Raw genomic sequence first — 25,055 nt, forward strand, 5'->3', positions numbered from 1 at the left:
TTTTGAAGGCTGTTCAAGACGTGGATTTTTTAAAGAATATTTTTTGAAGGCTGTTCAAGACGTGGATTTTTTAAAGAATATTTTTTGAAGGCTGTTCAAGACGTGGATTTTTTAAAGAATATTTTTTGAAGGCTGTTCAAGACGTGGATTTTTTAAAGAATATTTTTTGAAGGCTGTTCAAGACGTGGATTTTTTAAAGAATATTTTTTGAAGGCTGTTCAAGACGTGGATTTTTTAAAGAATATTTTTTGAAGGCTGTTCAAGACGTGGATTTTTTAAAGAATATTTTTTGATGAGCATTAAATTTTCAAAAAAAGAAAAACCTGCACAGAAAGTTAAATGATAATCCGATTTTGCTCCAAATTTGCGAATCCTAATATTTGCATCACTGCTAGGTCAGGTACAAAAATGGGCAATATCGGTCAAATCTGTTGAGTACCTTACCAACAAAGGCTAACAATTTTGAATAATTATAACTCCTATAAAATGAAGCCTGATTGTCTTCCGATTTCGAACATCCTAATATTTCTATTTACAGCAGATCTGGTTTGAAGACGGAATATATCGGTTCACTCCTTCTGGTATCTTCCCCCACAAAAAGTCAAAATGTTGAATATCTATGAAGCTCATAAAACGCGAAATAAATATCAAATTCCATTCAGAATTGGCACATTTCAATAGTTCCATTAACACAAGATTTGTTATAAAAATGGTAGATATTGGATAGGATTTTTTCCACTGGGGAAAAATATATTTTATTAGCACTGTTTTTGGACAAATCCCACGTTGGGCGCCATTTTCAGCGAAAATATTCTAACAGTCTAGTACTTTCTCTTTCTGTCTCTAACGAGATGTCTGATTAGTCAGACACCACCGGAAAATGTGATTTTTAATGGGATGTTTCATTCCTCATTTTGGGCGCCATTTTTGAATATCACTTCTTCTTTTACATTGTAAACGGGAGATTATAATTGTATTAAGTTGCTAGATTCTGTCTAGTGTTTATAAGGACTGTTTTTGACCAACTTTACGTTGGGCGCCATTTTCAGCGAAAATATTTAAATAGTCTAGTACACTTGCTCTTATGTCTCTAACGAGATGTCTGATTTGTCAGACATCACAGGAAAATGTGATTTTTAACGCCATGCTTCTTTCCTCACGTTGTCCGCCATTTTTGAATTTCACTTCCTGTATAACTTTGTATGCGGGATATTGCAATTGTATAAAGTCCCTAGATTCCATCTAGTCTTTATAAGGAATGTTTTTGACTAACTCCACGTTGGGCGCCATTTTAAGCGAAAATATTCAAATACTCTAGTTCACTTTCTCTTATGTCTCTAACGAGAAGGCTAATTAGTCAGAAACCGAAAAATTAGATTTTTAATGGGATGTTTCTTTCCTCACGTTGGGCGCCATTTTTGAATATCACTTCCTGTATTATTTTGTTAGTTCGCTAGATTCCGTTCAGTGTTTATAAGGACAGTTTTTGATCAACTCCACGTTGGGCGCCATCTTCAGCATAAATACTGGAATAGTATCTTGTGTCACTAACGAAATGTCTGATTAGTCAGCCACAAGAAAATGAGATTTTTTAATGGGATGTTTCTCTTACCACGTTGGGCGCCATTTTCAGCGTAAAAATTTAAATATTTTAATGCACTTTCCCTTATGTCTCTTTAACGAGAAGTCTGATTAGTCAGCTGCCGGAAAAAGTGATTTTTAATGAGATGTTCCTTTCCTCGTGTTGGGCGCCATTTTTGAATATCACTTTCCGTATTACCTTCTGTACGGAATGAAGTAATTGCATTAAGTTGCATGACTCCGGCAAGTGTTTTTGAAGGACCTATTGCTAGGCTAAAATCCCTTCTTGTCTTTTGTAATTAATTGATCTGCATAACCCGAAAAATTCTTATCCGTTTTCTATTAATGGATTTCCTCTCTTCCAATCCTCTTCCTTTCTAAAAGCGATTGAGGCATATCATCACAAACCGTGCAATGTTAATCAAACTCCCGTACGAAGAGTTAATTTGATTATTACACATATCGCAACTGATAGGGTTGCACCTGTCAAGTGTGTGTGTTAGTTATCCTTCCTGTCCAGTACAACAAATATCCTAAACGAAAGTAATATTTTGGTCGGCCTTCTATGTTAGCCTGCCTATCTTTTTTATTTTTTTGTTGGTTAGCAATCAAATACCAGTTAACAACCATTTTTAGTACATACGGTGCCCACTTAGTCTCAAGTGTTGAATAGTAACTTCAATACCCTTGTGGTGTTTCATACAGGTAGTATTAACCTACTACACAAATATCCGTATTTTATCGATGGACATATGTGTGTGTGTGCGTTTAATTCACTTAGGACCGACCCCCCTCCTGGTTAACTTGTGTACTCTAAATTAAATGATAACACCGTGTACAACAATGGTAACAACAACTACTACTAGTAGTAGGTAATTATTACTCAATTATGTTGTTGTTGTTGCTGCACTACTGCTGTTGTTAGAATTACCGTCGATGATGTATCGCCAATATTGAAACAAGCTCAATTACATAATTGTAACACAGGGAGAGAGTGAGAGAGAGAGATAAGAAGAGCAACAGTAGTAGGACACAAGTGGGAATTTGTAAGAAATATGAAATGTTGGAGATAAGAGATCGGAATATGATATTGCGAGAAGTGAGACATAAATAATATTTTTCTAAATAGAATAGGGGTTAATGAAGGCTGTCAAAAGATGCCATATTTGTCATATAATTGGTGGGAGCACTTGTTTTTGCCAGACAATGGGACATGAAATATAACTAATTGGAAGAAAGAAATGTCTCTAAGTTCTACATCGAAATGCAGGGAAAAAATATAGAAACTGTGCCAAAATTTACAAGGGATACACGAAGAAGCAGCACTCCATACAATTTTTTTGTTAAATGTGTCCTTCGAAGGGTATTGAATTTGTCTTAACCACAATATTCCTAAATTATATTTTTAAAATAATATATCAACCCCTCTAATTCAATATAAATAAATCTAAAAACGCACTGTCTCCAATTTGGGCGCCATTTTGGCCCAATGCTTGCGTAGAATAGGTCCATCAGTTTACCTTTTTACTATAAATAAGGAAAACGTCCTTTAGATAGCTTTTTCAGTATAAGCTTTGGTCCAAAATGGTAAATGAAAAAGTGGCGCCCAATCTGGACCCAGTAAGTTTTTGGATGTACTAATAGAGACTCTTCGGAGATGTAAGAGATATTTGGAAGATCTTTTTAATTAATTTTGGGAATAGAAAATAACTTTCAAGGACTTTCTACTCAAAGAAAAAATTCGGAAGCCTTCAATGTGTGGAAGAGCTTAAGTATTTTTGTCATATATAGAAGTCCTTTGGCAGAGATTTTATCCCTCGAAAATCTTTGAGAGTTCTTATGGAAGGACTTGTATCCCTTCGCGAAATCCTTTCAGATAAATACTCTATATAGGAAACTTTTGGGAGGCATCATCTATAAAAGACGTTTAGGAGAGCTCTCTTTTTTGGTTGGACTTTTAGCTTCAGAAGACTTATTGAAGACCTTAGGTTGGACTTTTGGTTATAAACGAATTTTGAGGAACTTTTGGATATATAAGGAAGATGATAGAATAATATTATCGATAACGATATTTTCTATAGAAAATATTATCGATAACGATATATTCTATATAAAATATTATCGATAACGATATTTTCTAAATAAAATATTATAGACATAGATATTTCTTACCAAAAATCTTATCGATAAACATATTTTCTATAGAAAATATTATCGATAACGATATTTTCTATAGAAAATTTTATCGATGACGATATTTTCCATAGAAAATATTATCGATGACGATATTTTCCATATAAAATTATATCGATGACGATATTTTCTGAAGAAAATCTTATCGATAAACATATTTTCTATAGAAAATATTATCGAAAACGATATTTTCTATAGAAAATATTATCGAAAACAATATTTTCTATAGAAAATATTATCGAAAACAATATTTTCTATAGAAAATATTATCGATAACGATATTTTCTATAGAAAATATTATCGATAACGATAATTTCTATAGAAAATATTATCGATAACGACGTTTTCCATAGAAAATATTATCGATGACGATATTTTCTATAGAAAATCTTATCGATAACGAGATTTTCCATAGAAAATATTATCGATAACTATATTGTCTATGGAAAATATTATCGATAACGATATTTTCTGAAGAAAATCTTATCGATAAACATATTTTCTGTAGAAAATAATATCGATAACAATATGTTCAATAGAAAATCTTATGGATAACGATATTTTCCATAGAAAATATTGTCGATGACGATATTTTCTATGAGAGCATATTATCGATAACGATATTCTCTATAGAAAATCTTATCGATAACGATATTTTCTATAGAAAATATTATCGATAACGATATTTTCTATAGAAAATATTATCGATAACGATAATTTCTATAGAAAATATTATCGATAACGATGTTTTCCATAGAAAATATTATCGATAACGATATTTTCAATAGAAAATCTTATCGATAACGAGATTTTCCATAGAAAATATTATCGATAACTATATTGTCTATGGAAAATATTATCGATAACGATATTTTCTGAAGAAAATCTTATCGATAACGATAATTGCTATAAAAAATTCTATCAATAATAATGTTTTCTGTAGAAAATGTTTTCGATAACAATATATTCTATAAAAAATATTATCGATAACGATATTATCTATAAAATATTATTGATAACGATATTTTCTATAGAAAATATTATCGATATCAATGTTTTCTATGGAAAATCTTATCGATAACAATATTTTCTATGGAAAATATTGTCGATAACGATATTTTCTATAGAAAATATTATCGATAACGATATTTTCTATAGAAAATATTATCGATAACGATAATTTCTATAGAAAATATTATCGATAACGATATTTTCTATAGAAAATATTATCGATAACGATATTTTCTATAGAAAATAATATCGACAACGATAATTTCAATAGAAAATATTATCGACAACGATATTTCCAATAAAAAAATATTATCGACAACGATATTTTCAATAGAAAATGTTATTGATATTGATATTTTCTATAGAAAATTATATCGATAACGATATTTTCTATAGAAAATTATATCGATAACGATATTATTTATGGAAAATTTTATCGATAAAGATATTTTCTATAGAAAATATTATCGATAATGATATTTTAAGTTAGAAATATTATCGATAACGATATTTTCTATAGAAAATATTATCGACAACGATATTTTCTACAGAAAATATTATCGATAACGATATTTTCTACAGAAAATATTATCGATATCGATATTTTCTACAGAAAATATTATCGATAACGATATTTTCTATAGAAAATATTATCGATAACGATATTTTCTATAGCAAATATTATCGATAACGATATTTTCTATAGCAAATATTATCGATAACGATATTTTCCATAGAAAATATTATCGATAACGATATTTTCCATAGAAAATATTATCGATAACGGTATTTTCCATAGAAAATATTATCGATAACGATATTTTCTATATTTTTATCTTTTTAAGGCAAGAGATAATACCACTTTTATATTGTTGTCAAACCAAATATGTTGAATGCAACCTAAACGAGTTTGAAGCCTAAAAAAAGTTGGAACCTTTTAAAAACGATTATTTTGACAAAAATATGTAGTATTTGCCACGGATTTCCTATCAATGGAATATAGGAGGAAAGGGGGATGTGTAGTATATGCCTGGGCTAAGTTTTCATTTTCGTGAGTTTCCCTTTTGATGCCTGAAATAAAAATTTGTTTCGTGTTTTTCGCCTGAAATTTATTTTTATTTTTTTTTTATTTTTCATTATGTGTTTTTTATTAAATATGATTTTGAATATTTCGTTGCTAGCTGGCTTTACAATTTTGTTTTGCCGTTTTTTTTTATTTAGTTGAAAATAAATTGAGTTTATTGAATATATACAACAATTATATTAGACCCCCAACTACACGAAATATTTTACTTGCCAACGGAAAGAGGAAGTTTCTCAGTGAACTGATGTTGCCAATGGAAGTAGTTCCCAAAACAAAAAAATGAAATAAAATTGAAAACAGAATGGCCAACAAAGAAGGAAACAATTATATTAAACTCTATATATGTATAAAAGAATTTCGACAAAAATATAAAAACATTGCTTTACCAGGACAACAAACTTTGTGACAAAGAGGGAGCAAAACAGACAACGAACTGGGGGAGGGAGGTAAAGAGAGTGAGACAAAAAACGGACACACACACACCAGAGAATATTCCGAAAAAAATTAGGTCAAAAGATGTGAAATTTCATATCCTGGTGAATCAAAGAAATACAATACAACAGGACATCACAGCAACAAAAAAGAACACTTCACAACACAGAGAGAGAGAGACACTCGATGTTGATGTCGTTGATGACAACAACACAAATTGACCAACAACGACGGTAGCAGCATGAAACCCGAACACCGTACCCAACACATAATAATACCGGTAGCCAACACCAGCAACAGCAGGACATCCCTGGCAGTAGGTGCCACAGGAGAAGGAGGATGAGGACGGTAACAATGCCAGCTAACAGGGCTTCACTTGTTGTTGTTGTTATTCACTTTTTTTGGGTTGTTGCCTGTAGCAGCTAGCTACCTAGCCTGACATGGCATGCAACACTAGCCAGAGTCCGATGGCAGTAGCAGTAGCGAAAAAAATCACCAAAGACAAAAGACGGACTAAAACCACACATGAGTGGACAACAGAACCCTGGCAAAATGCTTGGTGGCAGCACTAACCGGACGACTGTTGCACACTGAACCGTACTGATCGGAGTTGAGTGAGTAGCAGTAGTAAGTTCTGTGCAACATAAAACCCGACCAACACCTGTAGTAAAAAGCTTCGATGCAACAGCAGGACATTATCACCAAGAATATGCCCTGATGTTATTTGAGATGTTGGGGCTGTGTGTGTTTGTGTGCTGCGCAAGAAGAAGAACTACAACAACAACAGTAATATTTTGGGTTGATGTCCTTGTTGCAAAAAATCCAATGCACTTTGTGGCTAAAAATTAAATTAAAAGACTCACAACCAAAAAAAGGTTAACAAAAATGCAAAAGTAAAGCTTCAGAATTTTGACATGTTTACGCAGGACATGCCCAAAGAACAGGTCCTTTCTTGCAATTAAGAATTAAGTGCTGGTCGATAAATATTGTTAGGGAAATTTGATAAGCGCAAAAAAACAAATATTTGAAATGTTTTAAATTTCTTGGAAGTTATGCTGAAGCCGGTTTGCAGAGCTACAGGTGGCTAGAAGAGGACAGTTGCAGGATAAAAAGAAGCCTTAGGTATCAGGGGAAATACAAAAAAATTATTTTTTTGTTTTCAAACATATTGAAGTGGTAAAAACTATCATATCCTGCAGAAACGATTGATATCGACAAAAATTTCTATAGAAAATATCGTTATCATAATATTTTCTATAGGAAATATAATTATCGATAGTACTTTCTAGAGAAAATATCATTATCGAAAATATTTTCTATTGAAAATATCGTTATCGATCATTTTTTCTATAGAAAATGTCGTTATCGATATGAATTTCCACAGAAAATATCTTTGTCGATAATATTTTCTATTGAAAATATCATTATCGATAATATTTTCTACTGAAAATATCATTATCGACAATATTTTCTATAGAAAATATCGTTATCGATAAAATTTTCTATAGAAAATATCGTTATCGATAAAATTTTCTATAGAAAATATCGTTATCGATAATATTTTCTATAGCAAACATCGTTATCGATACGATATTCTATAGAAAATGTCGTTATCGATAATATTTTCTATAGAAAATGTCGTTATCGATAATATTTTCTATAGAAAATATCGTTATCGACAAGATTTTCTATAGAAAATATCGTTATCGACAAGATTTTCTATAGAAAATATCGTTATCGACAAGATTTTCTATAGAAAATATCGTTATCGATATTATTTTCTATAGAAAATATCGTTATCGACAATATTTTCTATAGAAAATATTGTTATCGATAATATTTTCTATAGAAAATATCGTTATCGATAATATTTTCTATAGAAAATATCGTTATCGATAATATTTTCTATAGAAAATATCGTTATCGATAATATTTTCTATAGAAAATATCGTTATCGATAATATTTTCTATAGAAAATATCGTTAAAGATAATATTTTCTATAGAAAATATCGTTATCGATAATATTTTCTATAGAAAATATTGTTATCGATAATATTTTCTATATAAAATATTGTTATCGATAATATTTTCTATGGAAAATATCGTTATCGATAATATTTTCTATGGAAAATATCGTTATCGATAATATTTGCTATAGAAAATATCGTTATCGATAATATTTTCTATAGAAAATATCGTTATCGATAATATTTTCTATAGAAAATATCGTTATCGATAATATTTTCTATAGAAAATATCGTTATCGATAATATTTTCTATATCGTTATCGTAATATCGTTTTCTATAGAAAATATTGTTATCGATAATATTTTCTATAGAAAATATCGTTATCGATAATAATTTCTTAAAAAAATATCGTTATCGATAATACTTTCTATAGAAAATATCGATATCAATAATATTTTCTATAGAAAATATAGTTATCGATAATATTTTCCATAGAAAATATTGTTATCGATAGTATTTTCTATAGAAAATATTGTTATCGATAGTATTTTCTATACAAAATATTGTTATCGATAGTATTTTCTATAGAAAATATTGTTATCGATAGTATTTTCTATACAAAATATTGTTATCGATAGTATTTTCTATAGAAAATATTGTTATCGATAGTATTTTCTATAGAAAATATTGTTTTTGATAGTATTTTCTATAGAAAATATTGTTATCGATAGTATTTTCTATAGAAAATATTGTTACCGATAGTATTTTCTATAGAAAATATTGTTACCGATAGTATTTTCTATAGAAAATATTGTTATCGATAATATTTTCTACTGCAAATATCATTATCGATAATATTTTCTATAGAAAATATCGTTATCGATAATATTTTCTACTGAAAATATCATTATCGATAATATTATCTATTAAAATAGTTTTTATATAAAATATCGTTATCGACAATATTTTCTAATGGTTAATAATTAATTTTAAAATATTATTTTAAATTCCCATAACAATTTTGAAATTAATTTCGGTCAACAAAACGAATAACACGTGCAAACTTTCCGTCCGTTTGCGGCAAAGCACTGACCTGTATTCCTTGTTTGTCATTTGGCCCACCCGGGTCATCATCCTCTTAGCCAGTGTCCAATTTGCTGCATCAAATCTCAGCCAAAATAGAAAACATAATCATTATACGGGGTCACATACACATGAAGAGGTTTGTGTGTGTGTGTGTGTGTAGTTTATGCACCTCAAAAAAACAACATAAAGGAACACGGACTCGTTAGCGTCCCCCCTCTTGGCAACCCTGCATCAATAGTTTGTTGCCAATGCTGCAGTCATTGTAGAATTGCACGTATAACGTGTTGCAAACACCGGAAACAATTAGAAACAACAGCAATAATAATAACAACAACAATGCGGTACAGCAGGACCACAAAACCAGGCAACGTTAAAGACAAATTTAATCAAAGTTTAATTGCATTAACGAGTAAGAAAATTGACACAACAAATCTAAAAACTAACACCAGAACCTGGAGCAAAATAAAAATGCTCGAAAACTCATCTAATTTTCAATGTTTAAAATTCGGAACAATTTTATGGGAAGGCAAAAGAAATTAAAACACAAATAAAAAATATACATATTTATAATTAGAACGATAATAATGAAATAAAGTTATGGTCGAAAAGGAAATTAACCAAGCACCGTTATTTAAAAAGTTATAAAGTATCGATCCCTCAGCCAATGTTCGATTATTTGAATATATTTTGACTTCGGTTATGATTATTCAAATTGTTGACCCTCTGTGGAGAAGGTTCCAAGGGAATGGGTCAATATTGTCCATTTCGTATTGGATTTTTTAAAGAATATTTTTTCAAGGACAATTTGAAACGTGGATTTTTTAAAAAATATTTTTTCAAGGACTATTTGAAACGTGGATTTTGTAAAGAATATTTTTTCAAGGACAATTTGAAACGTGGATTTTTTAAAAATTATTTTTTCAAGGACTATTTGAAACGTGGATTTTTTAAAAATTATTTTTTCAAGGACTATTTGAAACGTGGATTTTTTAAAAAATATTTTTTCAAGGACAAACAGAAACGTGGATTTTTTAAAGAATATTTTTTCAAGGACAATTTGAAACGTGGATTTTTTAAAAATTATTTTTTCAAGGACTATTTGAAACGTGGATTGTTTAAAAATTATTTTTTCAAGGACTATTTGAAACGTGTATTTTTTAAAAAATATTTTTTCAAGGACAATTTGAAACGTGGATTTTTTAAAGAATATTTTTTCAAGGACAATTTGAAACGTGGATTTTTTAAAAAATATTTTTTCAAGGACTATTTGAAACGTGGATTTTGTAAAGAATATTTTTTCAAGGACAATTTGAAACGTGGATTTTTTAAAAATTATTTTTTCAAGGACTATTTGAAACGTGGATTTTTTAAAAATTATTTTTTCAAGGACTATTTGAAACGTGGATTTTTTAAAAAACATTTTTTCAAGGACCAACAGAAACGTGGATTTTTTAAAGAATATTTTTTCAAGGACCAACAGAAACGTGGATTTTTTAAAGAATATTTTTTTCAAGGACCAACAGAAACGTGGATTTTTTAAAGAATATCTTTTTCAAGGACCAACAGAAACGTGGATTTTTTAAAGAATATTTTTTCAATGACTATTTAAAACGTGGATTTTTTAAAGAAAAATTTTTCAATGACTATTTAAAACGTGGATTTTTTAAAGAATATTTTTTCAATGACTATTTAAAACGCGGATTTTTTAAAGAATATTTTTTCAATGACTATTTAAAACGTGGATTTTTTAAAGAATATTTTTTCAATGACTATTTGAAACGTGGATTTTTTAAAGAATATTTTTTCAAGGACTATTTGAAACGTGGATTTTTTAAAGAATATTTTTTCAAGGACTATTTGAAACGTAAAGTTTTTAAGAATATTTTTTCAAGGACTATTTGAAACGTGATTTTTTTAAAGAATTTTTTTTAAGGACTATTTGAAGGGGATGGATACTTAGAGGTTTCAAAAATAGTATAGATAGAAAAAATTTAATCTACAGAAATTATTATCGATGAAAAGACATCGAGAATAAGGATATCGATTCCTCTGCTCTGTAGCGATATTTACATGTTCACTTAATCTCCACCCAGAAATTTGTGCCATTTTGACCCCTTTAAAAAAATATTCATATTGAAATTGCTTTTTTGTTTTACTATTTAATCTCTTCGTTCCTCTCCTCGTCGGTTTGGTGGTTGTCACGAAAATTTAATTAACAAAAGAATTTTTTTCCGCACTCAAAACTCCAAACAAATCCGATTTATATGTGATTACATTTTATGAAAATTTTCCATCAAAACATAACGGAAACAAAAAAAAAAGTTGGGAAGTTCTACAAAACATTGCAAATAACTGGCTTCAAACTGATTGAGGTTGCATCAAACTATAAGGGAACAAAAGGACAACGAAGTTGATGAGATTTCAAGGTGGGGTAATAAAAAAAGAAACAAAACCAGATTATGAAAGGAGGAGGGATTGGTAAAGGATTTTGGAACAAAAGGTGAATATTAAAATTACGAGAGGAACCTCTCCAACTCCCCCTGGGAGGAACTGATTCTCCTCCATTTTTGAGTTCCATCAAAAAAACAGGCTTCTCTTGAAAAAGAGAGGCAGAAAGAAAGTTTGCCTCCACTTTTTCCAATCACCTCAATCTCTCCCCCTCCCCCACCCACCCGCCTTCTCGTCATGTTGCCCACACACAAAACTCCACTTTTCCAACTAATGATCACGTTCCTCCTAGTCACTTATACCATACCGAAAAACGACATCGATTGTCAGTATTATGGAAATGTTGCGTTAAACAGGAAAGGTATTGAGAAATATACAATTCAAAATATGTCCAAATGCAATATGCCGGGCTCATTCTCCGTCTGTCCGTTTGTCATTTTCTGTTGATTTCAGTGTAAAGTTTTGTTACGATTTTTGTCACTTCTTGTAATGTGGCTGACTGGGCTGGTTGGCAAGCCGGCCTGTTGGAATGGTTGGATACTTGGCTGTTGCTGCGCCATGCCACCACATACTTTACATACAACGAACGGGCTGGCTGGCATCTCCATCATCTAACATCTGCATAATTGTATTCCTGCATGGGTGGCAATGGAAGTCTGATGTTACTCCTTTTACCAGCTGAGGATGATATGAGGATCCGTATATTGGTGTGTAAGAGTGTGTGAGTATGTGTAGTGTATGACTGGCTGACTGCTTTTGGATGACGGCGTTGACAATATCAACAATATCACATAAAGCGACAGACAGACAGACAGACATATGAATTACTTTTTGAAGGGGGGCCAGACATAAAGTGCGAGGGTTGTCAAGAATATTTTGAATGGAAAAATTGTTATCGATAAGATTTTCTATAGCAAATATTGTTATCGATATAATTTTTAATACAAAATTTTGTTATCGATAAGATTTTCTATAGAAAATAGTGTAATCGATAAAATTTTATTCAAAAATGTTGTGTCATCGATAACATTTTTTATAAAAAATATTGTTATTGATAAATTTTCGATAGAAAATATTGTTATCAAAAGGATTTTCTATAGAAAATATTGTTATCGATAAGACATTTTATATTTTCAAAGATTCTCAATAGAAAACATTATTATTGATAATAATTTCTAGAGAAAATATTGTTATCGGCAAAATTTTCTATAGAAAATATGGTTATCGACAAGATTTGCTTCAGAAAATATTATTATCGATTATAGTTTCTATCGAAAACATCGTTATCGATAAGATTTTCTGTAGAAAATATTGTTATCGATAATATTTTCTATTGGAAACCTTGTTATCGAAAAGATTTTTCATAGAAAATGCTGTTATCGATAAAATTGTTCGTATTTAAAGATCGTTATCGATAAGATTCTCTGTAGAAAATATTTTTATCGACAAGGTTTTCTATATAAAATATTGTTATCGACAAGGATTTCTATAGAAAATATTGTTATCGACAAGGCTTTCTACAGAAAATATTGTTATCGACAAGGTTTTCTATAGAAAATATTGTTATCGACATGGTTTTCTATAGAAAATATTGTTATCAACAAAAGTTTCTATCGAAAACATTGTCATTGGCAAGGTTTTCTATAAAAAACATTGTTATCGGCAAGGTTTTGTATAGAAAATATTGTTATCGATAAGGTTTTCTATAGAATACATTGTTATCGATAAGGTTTTCTATAGAAAATATTGTTATTGACAAGGTTTTCTATAGAAAATATTGTTATCGACACGATTTTCTATAGAAAATATTGTTATCGATTATGTTTTCTATAGAAAATATTGTTATCGATAATGTTTTCTACAGAAAATATTGTTACCGATAATGTTTTCTATAGAAAATATTGTTATCGACAAGTTTTTCTATAGAAATTATTGTTATCGACAACAATATTGTTATCGACGGTGTTCTCTATAGAAAATGTTGCTATCGATAAGATTATAGTGTTATTGATGAGATTTTCCACAGAAAAGATAATATTTTGCTTGGAAAATATCGTTGTCGATAATATTTTTCACAGTTAATACTGTTATCGAGAAAATTTTCTATAAAAAATATTGTTATCGATAGGTTTTTCTTTAGAAAACATTGTTATCGATAAGATTTTCTGTAGGAAATATTATTGTCGATAATATTTTCTATAGGAAATATCGTTATCGATAATATTTTCTATAGAAAATATTGTTATCGATAATATTTTGTATAGAAAACATAGTTATCGATAATATTTTGTATAGAAAACATCGTTATCGAAAATATTTTCTATAGAAAATATCGTTATCGATCATATTTTCTATAGAAAATATCGTTATCGATCATATTTTCTATAGAAAATATCGTTATCGATCATATTTTCTATAGAAAATATCGTTATCGATCATATTTTCTACAGAAAATATTGTTATCGATAATATTTTCTACAGAAAGTATTGTTATCGACAATATTTTGTATAAAAAACATCGTTATCGAAAATATTTTCTATAGAAAATATCGTTATCGATAATATTTTCTATAGAATATATAGCTATCGATAATATTTTCTATAGAAAATATAGCTATCGATAATATTTTCTATAGAAAATATCATTATCGATAGTATTTTCTATTGAAAATACCACTATCGATAATATTTTCTATAGAAAATATCATTATCCATAGTATTTTCTATTGAAAAAATCACTATCGATAAAATTTTCTATTGAAAATATCATTATCGATAATATTTTCTATTGAATATATCACTATCGATAATATTTTCTATTGAAAATATCACTATCGATAATATTTTCTATTGAAAATATTATTATCGATAATATTTTCTATCGAAAGTATTATTATCGATAATATTTTCTGTTGAAAATATTAGTATCGATAATATTTTTTCTCGAAAGTATCATTATCGATAAAATTTTGAATCGATAGTGTCATTATCGATAATATTTTCTATCGAAAATATCATTATCGATAACATTTCCTATCGAAAATATCATTATATATATTTTCTATCGAAAATATCATTATCGATAATATTTTCCATAGCACAAATTGTTATCGATAATATTCTGCATAGAAAATGGTTTATCGATTACATTCTCTTCACAGAATATCATTTTCGTGGTTATTTTCTTTTAAAAATATTATTATCGATATATCGAATTTTATTTTCCAATTTTATCTTTTCTCAAAACTTTCTCTTGACACACCCCTCGCACTTCTAATCTATACCAACATAACTATCTATCAATCTTCAATTGCAATTTATGCATATATGCAATGCATTTATGCCATTATCAACACCAACATCATCGTCATCGTCAACGCTGCCACCACTAGCACCACCAACAACATCACTGTTGTTGTTGGGCCATTCCTGGCATTCTTACTATTTGTAGAGCCTTCGAACTCCATATGGTACAACAGCAGCGTCTTTGGTTGATTTGCGAATGTCGCAAAGGTTAGATTGTCCTCTCGTCGTCTTTACCTCATAACAATGATGTGCATGTGTGGTCTCCACACACACACACACACCCGTGTGGAGGTAGGTGGTACTGCACAGCAGTACTTATGGCTGGCTGCTCCACGTAGTTCCTATGCCGCATGACAATGATTTCATTTCAATTTTGGTTGCGAAGAAATTAAACTTGAAAAATATTCACAAAATAGAAAACACGAGTTCCGTTTCATTTTTTTCTCCCCGTCGCTGGTGTATGGCGGCAGAGGAAGCCATGCCGTTGGATGGATGACTGGATGGCTGGATGGAGTGTGTGCCATTGGAGTTCTTCGTATTTCCCTATTCGATTTGATTCTTCTCTTATTTAAGGTGTTTGAAGTGTGCCATACGAAGTGCCATGTGGAGTGCTTAACTCTTGACATTTGGAGGTGAAAGTTGTCATCGGAAAGTAATTAAAGTGTTGGAATATCCATTATCCTCCAAAAAGGGATAAGGTTGATAATTTTCTTTTGATTTTTGGATAAAATGGATAATCGTTATAGAACATTCGGATAATGTGGATAATCATTACAGGGAAGTTGGACATGATGGATTATTATTTTTAAGCAAATGGATAACGTGGGTAATGGTTTTAGAGCAAATGGATAACGTGGATAGGCATGTTGGAGCAAATGGACACTGCGGATAATCATGTTAGGACATTGGGATAACGTGGATAATCATATTAAAGAATTTGGATAAAACGTGGATAAATATTTAAGGTTGTTCGGATAATTTGGATAAACTGGCATGGAAGATGGATGATTTCTAAACAACGGATAAGGTGGATAACCTATATATCAGATCCGGATAAGGTGGATAACATATATATCCACTCAGGATAAGGTGATTAACCCATATATCAGCTCCGGATTAGGTGGATAACATATATATCCACTCAGGATAAGGTGACTAACCCATATATCAGCTTCGGATAGGGCGGATAACCCATATTTAACCTATATATCAACCCTGTGTAATGTGGATAACCTATATATCAGCTCCGGATAAAGTGGATAAGCTATATATCAGCTCCGGATAACGTGGATAAACTATAAATCAGCTCCGGGTAAGGTAGATAACCTATATATCAGCTCCGGATAAGGTGGATAACCTATATATCAGCCCGGGATAAGGAGGATAACCTATATGTCAGCTCCGGATAAGGTGGATAACCTATATATCAGCCCGGGATAAGGAGGATAACCTATATGTCAGCTCCGGATAAGGTGGATAACCTATATATCAGCTCCGGATAAGGTGGATAACCTATATATCAGCTCCGGATAAGGTGGATAACTTACATATCAGCCCGGGATAAGGTGGATAACCTATATATCCGCTCCGCATAACGTGGATAACCTATATATCAGCTCCGGATAAGGTGGATAACCTATATATCCGCTCCGGATAAAGTGAATAATCTACATATTCGCTCCGGACGAGGTGAATAACCTATATATGAACTCCGAATAAGGAGGATAACCTATATATCCGATCCGGATAAAGTGGATAACCTATATATCAGTTCCGGATAAGGTGGATAATCTATATATCAGGTCCGGATAAGTTGTATAACCTATATGTCCGCTCCGGATAAGGTGGCTAAACTATATATGCTCTCCGGATAAGGTGGATAACATGTATATCCGCACCGGATAACGCGGATAACCTATATATCCGCTTCGGATAAGGTGGATAACCTACATATAAGTGGATAACCTATATATCAGCTCCGGATAATTTGGATTATCTATATATCCGCTCAGAATAAGGTGACTAACCCATATATCAGCTTCGGATATGGTGGATTACCCATATTTAACGTATATACCAACCCTGGATATTGTGGATAACCTATATATCAGCTCCGGATAAGGTGGATAACTTGAATATCAGCTCCGGATAAGGTGTTTAACTTGAATATCAACTTTGGATAACGTGGATAGCCTGAATATAAATTGAATAACGAGGTTAAATCATATGTTGGTTCCGGATCGAAATGTATCTGCCTAATGTTTAAATGCATGTTATAGCATTCGGATAATGCAGATAACCTATTCCTGGTGTCCTGATAACGCAGATAACCTATTTAAGGTGTCCGTATAACTTGGGTTATAGATCAAAGGTGTCCGGATAATGCGGATAACCTTTTTTCCTATGGTGTCCGGATAATGCGGATCTTATGACATCGGTATAACATGATGACCGTATGACTCGGATAATATTCCCATGGTAGAGTGGAAAAACTTTTTTGTCATCCAGATAGCGCGGATAAACCATTTATGGTGTCCGGATAATGTGTATAACCGTTTTATGATGTCCGAATAATCTGGATAACCCATTTATGGTGTCCGTATAAGACGGATAATCTTCGTTTGCGGATAATGCGAATAATCTGTCTATGATATCCGTATAACTCGGTATATCTTCCTATGGTGTCTGGATAATGCAGATAACCGGTTTATGGTGTCCGTATAACTTCGATAATCTTCCTCTGACGCCCGGATAAGGCGGATAACAATTTTATTGTGTCCGGATAATGCGGATAACCTTTTTATGATGTCCGGATAATCCGTATAACATATTTATGGTGTCCGTAAAATTCGAATAATCTTCATTTGACATCCGGATAAGGCGGAAAACCGTTTTATTATATTCGGATAACCGTTTTATGATATTCGGATAACGCGGGCAATCTTCCTATGGTGTTCGAACAACGCGGATAATTCATTTTTGTTGCCCGTGTAACTCGGGTAATTTTCGTATGATGTCCGCATAATACCGATAGCCTGCTTATGATGTCGGGATAGTGCAGATAAATTGTTTATGGTGTCCGTTTAATTCGGGTATATATTGCGGATAACCTTTTATGATATCCGGATGATGCGGATAAACTCTTTATGCTGTCAGTATGAATTGGATAATTTTCTTATGATCTCCAGATAATTTGGATAACGGTTTTATGGTATCCGGATAATGCGGATAATCTATCTATGATGTCCGTCCAACCGGGGAAATCTACTTATGGTGTCCGGATAACGTGGATAACCCATTTTTGTGTCCGTGTAACTTGGGTAATTTTCATATGATGTCCGGACAATGCCGATAGCCTTTTTATAATGTCGGGATAGTGGGGATAAACTTTTTATGGTGTCCTTATAACTGGGGTAACCTATTTATGGTGTCCGGATAATGCGGATAACCTTTTTATGACGTCCGGATAACGCGGATAACGGCTTTATGGTATCCGGATAGTGTCCGTATAACTGGGGCTATCTTCCTATGATGTTCGGATAATGAGGATAACCGGATAACTTATTTATGGTGTCAGTAATACTCGTATAAATTCTCTGTGGTGTCCTTCTTATGGTTCCCCGATAATAGCCTTATTTGGTATCAGGATAATGCGGAAAATCTTATTACGGTGTTCATGTAACTAGGATAATATTTTATTGTGACCGGATAATGGGGAAAATAGTGTTCGGATAACCTCCATATGGTGTTCGGATAATGTCGATAATTTTTGTGAGCATCCGGATAGTGCTTATGTCTCAAAATCTCTCAGAAACGTTTAATGGCTTCCACCCCAAAAAATGTGAAAAAATCTAGCTGCCGGAAAATCCCTGCCTTATTATGGCTCTATATCTCTTCTCCTTAGCTGCAGCTCATCTTCACCCTGTTTTCGGTAAACAGTTGTTATTACGCTTCAATTGCCAAACTATTACAATCATATGATGGCATCTTGAGCAGCCAGCAAACAAACGGAAAAAATGGGAGTTGCAACTTCTCGACAAAGCTGTTGTTGGCAGAGCTATTGTCAAAAATGTCAAACTCTATGCAGTTGAGTATTAGCGTCAAATCTAAACGAAGTTAAGCAAATTCCGAAATGTTTACATTGCCTTTTTTGGCTAAAGGCTTTGGCGAGTGTGTGTGTATTAGTGTGTGTTTGAAGCGAATGTGGCCGACTTAGCATCAATTGTTGAAGTTTGATGGGAGTTTGTGACAAGCCAAGCCGTTCTCCTTGCCCCCTCCATGTGCTGCAGCACATGAATCGTTTTGCGGTTGGTGGAAGACTATCAAAACTAGCCATAGATTGTAATCAAACTGACGTTTATAGTTTATGCATGAGTGTGTGTGTGCGAACCGTATATGGCCATACTGTTACTGGAATTAAGCCAACCGCATAGTTCTGCACTTTATTTGACTTGAAATTTCCATAGTTACATGTGAGCGGAGAGAGTTTGAGAGAAAGAGAGCGAGGGGGAGGGGGAGAGTGTGTTTGGAAAAAAACAAACTCTCTGGCATCAAATCTCTCCCTTACGCTTATCATTATTTTGTTTGATTCTGGCAAGCCAAGAACAATTTCCCCAAACTCTTTAAAGCAAATGTCAAACAAACTCCAACTCTCCATCCTCCGTCCTTAATACCTCCCTGCCTCCCCTATGAGCTAAAAACTCTTATCGATTTTCCTTTCTCCAGCCAAGAGTTATAATTGTTCTTGTTATGGCTTTTCAGGCATATCCGGTGCCAAAAATCAAGCTGGCCAAAGAAGGTGATCTACCACCCTTTCTCCCCACCTCCCTCTCTTTGTCTGATTTTCCCCAAATTTTCCAAACTGTAGCTAAGTTTGTGGGAGAACATTGAAATACGACAACGATTTATTAGCCAGTTCCGGTAGTCATGTCTCCCCGCGCCGGCCGCCCCATCATTGTTCCGCCAGTCCCGCCCGTGCCAATGCAATCAAGACACAGAAGCACTGTCACTTGACATTTTCTGGAAAACTTTTTGGCCCGAGTACGGCTATTCACCCTCTCTGTGACAGTGATTAGTTAAGACAAAGTGTTAAGCGACATGTTAAATGACCTTAAAAATCATTGAATCATGATGATGCATGCTCAAGCTGCTTGAAAGAGTTTTCCATTCGTTTTTACAACTCAAAACTAGGTTGCACGAAAACCGGTCACAAATGAAGCTACGTTTTGAATGTCCTCGGCGAAGTTTTGCACAACAAATGTAAGGCGAGTGAATGACAGAAGGACATGACTTTTAGTAGGTTGCCAAATATGTAACGGAATAATTTGCTGGCACGGGGAGAAGGGGGTGAATTTGGGGAATTTAGTTTTGGGTGGGAGGCGAAGGCAATAATTTACCTGAGCCAGTTTAGATGAGGATTTTGGGGGCATGGAAGGGGGATTCAAAATGTAAATATTTTTAGGGTGCTAGGATAAAACGGATCTTCATTTTTGGGTCAACGGATAAAGTGGATAATTACTTTAGGAACCTTTGGCTAATGCAAATTATCATTTAGGCTAATTTTATCAGATGGAGAATGGTTATAGGGAAAAATGATAACGTGGATAATAATTTTTGGGGCAAATGGATAAAGTGGATAATGTTCTAGAGTGTATGGATAAAGTGGATAATCATTTAAAATATTCGGATAATCATTTTCGAGCAAATGGATAACGTGGATAGCGGTTCTGGAGCACGCGGATTACAATTTTGGAGCGAATGGATAAAATGGATAATAATCACTCTATAATAAATGGATAGCCCGTATAATTATTTTACTGAAAATGGATAACGTGGATAATCGTTTTATAGTCTGAATAGTGGATTTATAGTAAATGGATAACGTGAAAAATCATTTTAGACCAAATGGATAATGTGGATAAAGATCTGGAGAGAATGGATGAATTGGATAATCATATAAACTGGATAATTGCTGTGAGCAAATGGATAAAATGGATAGCAATGTTGGGGTAAATGCGGATAATCATTGCTAAGGTGATGTGGATAACCTGGAAACTGACTTTGGATAATGCGGATAAACAGGAAATTGCCTTTGGATAATATAATAATAAATAATCTGACATCGGATAACCTCCAAACTTCGCCTTAATAGCGTGGATAACTTAGAAACGGCCTTTGGATATCGAATATGCTGTACAAAATGACATTGGATAATGTGGATAAACCAAAAATTGACCTTGGATAATGGGAATATTCAAAACAATCTGTTGAGATAAAGTGGATAACCTGGAAACTGAGTTTGGATAATGCGGATAAACTGGAAATTGCCTTTGGATAATATAATAAAAAATAATCTGAAATCGGATAACCTCCAAACTTTACTTTAATAACTTGGATAACTTAGAAACGGCCTTTGGAGATCGAGTATGATGTACAAAATGGCATTGGATAATGTGGATAAACCAAAAATTCACCTTGGATAATGGGAATATTCAAAACAATCTGTTGAGATAAAGTGGATAACCTGGAAACTGAGTTTGGATAATGCGGATAAACTGGAAATTGCCTTTGGATAATATAATAAAAAATAATCTGAAATCGGATAACCTCCAAACTTTACTTTAATAACTTGGATAACTTAGAAACGGCCTTTGGAGATCGAGTATGATGTACAAAATGACATTGGATAATGTGGATAAACCAAAAATTCACCTTGGATAATGGGAATATTCAAAACAATCTGTTGAGATAAAGTAGATAACCTGGAAACTGAGTTTGGATAACGCGGATAAACTAGAAACTGGCTTGGAATAAATTGGATAACCTAAAAACGGACTTTGGATAATATGGATAAACTAGAAATTGTCTTAGGATAACGTGGAAAAGGTAGAAACTGAGTTTGGATAATGTGGATAAATAGTTAACTTTGTTAGGATAACGCAGATTAACCTGGAAACTAACTTAGGATAATGTGGATAACCTGGAAACTGAGTTTGGAATAAAGTGGATAACCTAAAAATGGACTTTCGATAATGCGGATTAACTAGAAATTGTCTTAGGATAACGTGAATAAGGTAGAAACTAACTTCGGATAATGTGGATAACCTGGAAACTGAGTTTGGATAACGCGGATAAGCTAGAAACTGACTTTGGATAATACGAATAAACTATCAATTGTCTTCGGATAACGTGGATAATATAGAAACTGACTTTGGATAACGTGGATAATCTATATACTTTCTTAGACTGATGTGGATAAGGTAGAAACTAACTTTGGATAATGCTCATAAGTAATAAATTTTGTTAAGATAACGCGGATAAACCAGAAACTGACTTGGTATAACTTGGAGAAACTAGAATCTGACTTAGAATAACATGGATAACCTCGAACATGACTTAGGATAATGTGGATAAACTATAAACTTTGTTAGGATGCCGTGGATAACCTAGAAACAGACTTTGGATAATGCGGATAAACTAGAAACTGACATGGGATAACGTGGATAACATGGATAGCCATGTTGAGGTAAATGGATAATGTGGATAATCATTGTAGATGACGTGAACAATCGTTCTAGATTAAATGGATAACCTGGATAATAGATTTAGAGCACATGGATAACGTGGATAAACGTTTTGAGCAAACGGAAACTCATTTAAATTTTTTAAATAATGCCGAGAATCATTTCTGTGCAAATGGATAACATGGATAATAATTTCAGAGCAAAGGGATAGTTTGGATAAATCTTTAAATCATTTGGATAACGTGGATAATCGTTTTAGAGCAATTGGATAACGTGGATAAATATTTTAGACGAAATTAATAAAGTGTATAATAATTCTAAATCAACTGGATAACATGGATAATCGATTTAATCATTTGGATAATGTGGATAATTATTTAAAAAATGTGGATAACGCCGATAATCGTTTTAGAGCAATTGGATGACGTGGAGAATCATTCTCAAGTAAGTCGATAAAGTGGATAAACATTTTAACATCATTTTGGATTAAATGGATAACGCGGATAATCGTTTTCGAGCAATTGGATAACGAGGATAATTATTTCCGAGTAAATGGACAACACGGATAATCGCTTTAGCGCAATTGGATAATGGTTTAAAGCAAATGGATAATGTTGATAATCATTTCAGAGGAAATGGATAAAGTGGATAATAATTCTAGATCAAATGGATAACATGGATAATAATTTTATAGCAAATATATAATGTGGATATTTATTTTTCAACAAATCATTTTAAGCAATTGGATGACGTGGATAAACATTTCAGAGAAAACGGATAAAGTGAATAATCATTCTAGATTACATGGATAACGTGGATAATCTTCAAAGAGCAAATGGATACTGTGGAAAATATTTTTTGAGCAAATGATAATTATTCCTGAGTTAATGGATAATGTGGATAATTAGTTTTGAGCAAATGGATAACGTGGATAACCATTCATGAGTTAATGGATAACGTGGATAATCATTGGAGTCATTTGGATAGCCCGGATAATAATTTTTTTACCAAATGGATAACGGGGATAACGCATAAATTGACTTTGGATAAAGCAGATAATGTTGAAACAGACTTTGGACAAAGCGGATAATCCAAATACTGATTTTGGAGAACGCGGATAGCTCAAAAACATGGTTTGGATAAAATGGATAAGCTATCAAAAGACCTTGGATAACGTCGATAATCTTGAAATAGGCATGGGATAACTTGGATAACCTAGAAACTGACCCAGAAGTACTTGGATAAGCTAATCATTGACTGCGGATAAAGTGGGTAGCCTAAAAACTGACTGTGGATAAAGCGGATAATCAAGAAACAGATTTTTAATAACACACAACAGTCGGCCTGATATTAGAGCTTTGATTATTTTACATTATCCTATAACTAATTTTGAGTAACGTGGAGGACTTTGAATCTTCCTTTGGATAATGTGGATAAACTGGAAACAGACTTTCGAAAAAGTCAGAAATTGGCCTTTAGTGACGAGGATGACAGAGAAACTGCTATTAGGTAACGTGGATAATTAGAAATTGACGTGGGATAACGTGGATAACCCAGAAACGGACTTTGGATAAAGTGGATGACCCCGAAATGGACTTTGGATAAATTGAATAAACCGGAAACCGATTTTGGGAAAAATGGATAAATCATGAAGCATATCAGAATAGCACGGATAACTTCAAAACTTCATCGTGTAATATATATACTGACTTGGATACATTTTATAACTTGGAAATTGGTTTTGTATAACGTGGATAAGACAGTGTCTGACCTAGCAAAGCATGGAGAGTGCAAAGCACGGATAAAGTGGATAAAACATAAACTGTATAACAGATAAAGTGGATAAAGCATAAACTGTAGCAAAGCAACTGATATAGGAAAGCTTGGATAGTTTTTAATAAAGCTACTTGCTTTGGGATAACGTGGATAAACAAGAAACTGCATTCGGATATTGCGGATAACCCAAAAAACTCAATTTGGATAAGGTGGATAATCCAAAACTGGCTTTGGATAACATGGATAGCTTACTACCTAACATTGTCTAAGGTAAATATCCTTGATGTAGCCCACATACGTATGTCACAATATTATCCGACCAAAAATCTCAAAAATATCTCCTCTCGAGAAAAAAAAAAAATTAAATGGCAGATACCGGGACTGGGGTCGAACTTAGACAATCAACATTTGTACTGTCACCTTTTGCCAGCATTCATTTCAAAATGAGTACATCTGGCTGGCTGCCTGGTTGATTGTCTGTCAAATTGTCTCGCTCCATGTTTCCCCTCTTTCCCATATCCTTTTGTTGTAGTGCCATCCTGCCAGGCTGCGTGCATTGTCAAGTAAACCATAAATACCACAACGCCCACAAAATTGTTTGAAACATTTGGTGACACTAACGAGTTTCAATTAGTTTCAATGCATA

This window comes from Musca domestica, unplaced genomic scaffold (genome assembly GCF_030504385.1).
Source record: "Musca domestica strain aabys unplaced genomic scaffold, Musca_domestica.polishedcontigs.V.1.1 144, whole genome shotgun sequence".
In the NCBI taxonomy this organism is placed as follows: domain Eukaryota; kingdom Metazoa; phylum Arthropoda; class Insecta; order Diptera; family Muscidae; genus Musca; species Musca domestica.